Source organism: Lolium rigidum, chromosome 2 (assembly GCF_022539505.1).
Source record: "Lolium rigidum isolate FL_2022 chromosome 2, APGP_CSIRO_Lrig_0.1, whole genome shotgun sequence".
Lineage (NCBI taxonomy): Eukaryota > Viridiplantae > Streptophyta > Magnoliopsida > Poales > Poaceae > Lolium > Lolium rigidum.
Window position 1 is genome coordinate 38,507,402 of NC_061509.1, and position 5,824 is coordinate 38,513,225.

General features: G+C 43.0%; 1 non-coding gene across 1 annotated transcript; it reads right to left on the reverse strand.

Moving 5' to 3' along the window:
- Positions 1–4,014: 4,014 nt before the first annotated feature.
- Positions 4,015–4,088, reverse strand: TRNAV-AAC. The gene has a single exon. It is a non-coding gene; the product is annotated as a tRNA-Val (tRNA).
- Positions 4,089–5,824: the final 1,736 nt, after the last annotated feature.

Below are 5,824 nucleotides of genomic sequence, written 5' to 3' on the forward strand. Positions count from 1 at the left end.
CGTGTTAGTTGTATCCAAAATACACAAATTAGAGGCAAAACAATAGTAAAAGTGTTCGGGAAAGTAGATACGTTTTGGACGTATCATAGCGCAGCAAAAGGAACTTCGTGAGAGAGACGGACTAGAGAGTTCTAAGAACTATATCTTTCTCTAGATCTGATATGTTTCCTTGTATAGCCTGGGAAGCCGACCCGACCGCGTTGCCACGCGTAGGAAGCCAGGGACACGCGGCGAGCATGCACATGCAGGTCGACACGTACCCAACTCAGTTGGTGCACCAAGCAAAAATTTAGGCTTCCTTGAGTGTGTCTCGAACTCGAGTCACGAAACGCGACGTGCGTGCGTGACGAGGCGGGGCGGGGTGGGCGGAGGAGGAGGAGTGCGCGAGGGCTCCTTCTATTCTCACTCACTTGGAATGACTAGAACAGCAGCCCTTATATACCACTCCAACTCTCTCCCAACTAGCAATGTGGGACTAAACTTTGTCCCCCAAGTCTGTCCCAAGCTGCCAACGTGATGGGCCTTGAGATTTCAGGAATTGTAGACTATATGGGATGCCTTACTGGGCTGCAGCCCATCTACATTCAACAGACTACACATGCATCATGTGTAATGGTTCTACTTTGGAGACTAGAGATCATCTTTTCTTCACATGAACATTTGCAGTTTATTGCTGGAGATATCTCTGTCCGAGATAGATTCCACCTCCAGCTAATCCACATAGCTCCATCCAAGATATTCTTCTGAGTCTTAAAGTGCAAATTAAGCAGCTTTTTTTATGGAGCTCATAATGCTTATTTCCTGAGCAATGTGGATAGTCAGAAATGCTTTTATTTTCAAAGGAATTACTCCAAGCTTGTATCTCTGCAGAAGACAGTTCAAGGACGAGATGGCCTTACTGGTTCATGAAGCAAAGCGCCTAAATCTTAAGACTTGGGTAGATAGTTTTATTTAGCTTTAATCCTAGCCTTAGTCTTTTTTTGTTTTTTCCTTGATGCTGATCTCTAGCATCATTTTTGTACATTGCTTTTATTATTGAAAATAAAAAATACAATAAGGAAACTTACTGTTCAGCTTTTAAAAAAAAAGAATAACGAAGGTAGTTCGGTAGCTATCCCTGAGTTTATATATAACCAACAATTTGTGAGAACAATTCTATTTATGGATCATGACATGGAAAAGGCACGAAATCTGAAATTAATTCTTTCAGCATTCGAGCAGTTGTCCGGTCTTAAGATTAATTTCCATAAGAGTGAATTGTTTTGTTTCGGTGAAGCCGTCGATGTAGCCAACTCATATGCTGAATTATTTGGTCGTGGGATTGGTTCTTTTCCAATTAGCTATCTGGGTATTCCGATACACTATCGGAGACTCACTTTGGCTGAATGGAAAATTGTTGAAGAAAGACTTCAAAAACGTCTTACTAGTTGGAAAGGAAAATTACTATCCCTTGGTGGAAGATTAGTTCTCATTAATTCAGTACTCACAAACATAGTACTGTATATGATTTCTTTCTTCCAGTTACCAAAAGGAGTCTTGCATAGATTGGACTATTTCCGATCAAGATTCTTTTGGCAAGGGGATAGTGAGAAGAAAAAATACCGGTTGACTAAATGGAGTGTTGTATGCCGTCCGAAAGATCAAGGTGGACTTGGTGTTCACGATCTTGAAGTTCAGAACAGGGCTTTGCTCGGTAAATGGCTAGCCAGGTTGTTAACAGAGGATGGGGTATGGCAACAACTTTTGCGGAAAAAGTACGTTGGCTCAAAGGCGATATCCCATGTTCTGTGGAAACCTGGAGATTCACACTTTTGGGCTGGTATCATGGCAACAAAGAATCACTTTTTCCCATTTGGGTCCTTCTCCATTAAGAATGGGGCGGAGATACGTTTCTGGGTGGATATATGGTTGGGAACAACCACTCTTCGTGAACAGTATCCGGCCTTGTATACTATTGTTCGTCACAAAGGGGATACTTTGCAGAAGGTGATGGAATCTTCTCCCCCCTCTATGACGTTCAGGGGCGATCTTGTCGGTCCTAGGCTAGATTCCTGGAATGAACTGCTTCAGCGGTTAGGTTCTATCCAGCTAGTTCCGGGGATGGATGAATTCCGTTGGAGTCTAACCAAAAATGGCATATTTTCGGTTAGCTCCATGTACAAAGCACTATGCCTATCTATACAACCGGTTTTAAATAATAAATCCATCTGGAAGATGAAGATACCTCTCAAAACAAAGGTCTTTGCATGGTATCTTCGGAGAGGTGTGATTCTTACTAAAGATAACCTTGTTAAGCGCAACTGGCAAGGCTGTACGAAATGTGTGTTCTATCACGAGGAAGAGACAATAAAACACCTTTTCTTCGACTGTCGTGTTGCTAGGTCTATATGGTCAATCATTCAGATAGGTTCTACCTTATATCCTCCCCATAGCATTGCAAACATTTTTGACAATTGGCTTAATGGGGTGGATTCTAGGTACAAAACGATTATCAGAGTTGGAGCGATTGCGGTTGCATGGTCGCTGTGGCTATGTAGGAATGACAAGGTTTTTAATGACAAAAATTCTTCCCTCATGCAGGTCATCTACCGATGTACGGCTTTGTTCCGTTCATGGTCACCACTTCAGCGTTTGGAGGATCGCGACCTCTTTATGGAGGTGTCTACACGATTGGAGAACACGGCTACGGAGTTTATTTCCCAACATGGGTGGCTGCATAGTAGGCGAATTGAAGCCAACGGAGTGTCATAATAGTTGGCTTCTATCTTTATTATTTTTTGTATCACATATAGATGGATCCTTGACTTCGGAACGGCTGTGTGCATCCTGGTTATGCAGAGGCTGGGTGTAATACTTAAAACTAGTTTTAAGTAATAAAGCGCCCCTTATCGAAAAATTATGTGCCGTGAAAGAATAGACATGAAAAAGACACGATTGGATGACTATGAGTATTTGATTTCTATATCTGGCTAGGAATACATTGTTCGAGAAACATCAACCGTTGGAATTGATTATATTCGTTATACTTTTGTGTACCTTTCCGCAAGTTATGTGCTACCTGATAAGCTACTCTCAAACAAACAAACAAATATACTGTTTTTACCACTGCAACTGCCAATTGTAGATAACAGTACGCACGTTTATACCATACCAGCCACCACCAATGGCATGAACCTTGAATACATACAAATCCGTGACCACTTCCAGTACAATACAATTGAACTTTTTTTTTGAGAACAATACAATTGAACATTTATTCATATGTGAAGTACAAAACACTTGAACATTGACTGATGCATGGAAAGTTTTCAGAGAATTACGTGAGATAAACAAGAGCATTACTTGACATATATAAACGATGGTGCCATTTCAGTTCATGTTTAACCGCCTTGTGGAGGGAAACGAAATGCATACATTTAACTGGAGATCCAACCAGATAGTTCTAACAAAGGCTGTCCTACTACAAGACCACACGGCCGGATCTGAACAGCGAAAAGCTATCGGAAAGAACGTGCTACAACAGATAAACCAGCTAACTGTTGAAGCTTCAGTCGTCAAGCACCTTCAATCTTCAAGTACCAGCGCCTGGACCTGCGACCCAAAGTCAAGGAGATCCGAATAGTCTTGTTCAGAAATCTTGAGAAATAAAGCTTTAGCTACCGTCTCGGATTTCATAAGAAAGAAATTTATGCATCCACACAAAACACTACCAAATGGAGTTTGGCAAAGGCAGTACACAAGCTTTAGCTAGCACGAACCAAAGAAAAGGATACCCAGCTGGGCGATCCGCTGGAAGAACTCCCACACGAGGCCGAGCCACCCAGCGCCTCCTTCCTGCAGCTCCCCTTACTCGCCGCCGACTCCCCCGAAGAACTAGCGGTATTTCCCACCGCCGTAGCTCCTCCGCCCCCTCCCCGCTGGCGCAAGTCGCAGGCCATGTCGTAGCGAGCAGAGCAGGAGAAACGAAACCAAAAACAAAAAAAAAAAAAGTGAAAATTGCAAAAAAAAAGGACATGGCTTCGCCCGGGTTCGAACCGGAGACCTTCAGTGTGTTAGACTGACGTGATAACCAACTACACCACGAAACCACTTTTGTTTTGTTTGATGTTATATATTATTTGTATCAATTGGTTCTGCCACTTTACATTGTTCTACGTCACATGTGCCCTAACTGGCAAGACATCGACCCGAATGTTGAAGAGGGTCAAAGGGAATTCCGTTTCCTCACATGTCACATTTCTCCCAATTCTGAGATAGAGTCCCCCCTCCCTGTTGGTATTGACGGTAGTTACAGCACTCGAGATCAAGCTCATGAGAGTGGTACACGCAAAAAGATAAAGGAGGAGAGTAAGAACTGTATCTTGGCGGGAGGTAAACACATAGCAGAAATAATGCACTACAGGAAAATGGAACGGTGCCGACGGTGATTGCCGTACATCATAATTATGTTCTTGCTCCTTTTTTTGCGAATTGCTCCTTCTTTTTTACGAATTGCACCTTTTCTTTTTTAGTTGGCCTAGACCTCTATGTTTGCTCCTTCTTTATCAACTAGATGACACCCCGCGCGTTGCTGCGGAAATAGCCGATGCATTTGTAATATGCAAAAAAGATGTATGAAGAACAATTCAAAAATAAATCGCTGATGAGTTTGTAAGGAGCAAAAGATGTACAACCAAGAAATCATAATTTTGGGTGTATAATCCATGGGAAGTTGTGCAAACTGAAAATTGAAAAAATAAATTGTTGGTGAAGAAGAAGTGTAGTTAATCATTGCTCTTTACAGAAAAGAAGGCATGAGACTATCTTTTTCTTTTGACGGTGAATTAGCCTATGTTGCCAGTGGAGGATGATGCTTTTATCTCTGATGGACGCCCGGCCTTCCTGCAAATGTGTTGCAAGCTGAAGTGATTAGGCTTGCTATTAGCCCATAGATTAGAGTACATAAACAGGCGACGTTGTATTTCGTGATTTCAGAGATGATAAAGAATAAAATAGAGGAGTTAGAAAATGGTTTCTTGATGCACTCTTGGCATGGCAGACGGTGATAGACCTGACGCCATGGAGCCAATTAAGGCTGGACATGCGCACGCTGCATCGCGCGACCGCCCCTTTCCGGTCCTGATGATGTAGGCTATGCTCGGTCCAGCTTACATTTCACCAACGGAGACCCACGAAACTGGCCCTGCGCACGTGCCCGACACCGACGACTGATAGAGACCGGGTGCCGCTCACCTCCTCACCTCGACACGATCCTCACCTCGAAAGGAAGAGCTGTATATGCAAAACAATTTCAGCCGAGATAGAGATAAACGACATCCACGTTACACCGTGCTCATCGGTAAGGCATGCAAAACAATTTCGATTATGTCGATTGGAGACGAACTGTGCGCTGGCCGCTGGCCATGGCTAGATTCTGAAACTGGAGGGAGTCGAGGGGAGCGCAGGGTGAATAAGAATCACGTAGTAGCAAAGCGCATGGGAGAGGAAAATAGTATATATAGAATTGGAGCTTGCTAATTAAGAAATTAAGGTCTTGCGCGCAGCTGTTTCCAGCATTGGAGCTTGCTAATTAAGAAATTGAAGACGAAGGGAAAAAATATTGGAAGACGTATCGAACCGACGGGTGAGTTGCTCGTGGCTGCACAACGGAATGTTGACACAATGCGAGTACGGATACCGTTGGGACCGCTACTAATCTGAATCGCTGATTTGCAATCTAATGTTCAGGGATAATTAGGATGACGTGGCTGCGCGCTGAGAAACATAATTTAATCCTATACTAACAATATATGAACAAAGTATATGACATATGAATCTTCTATAA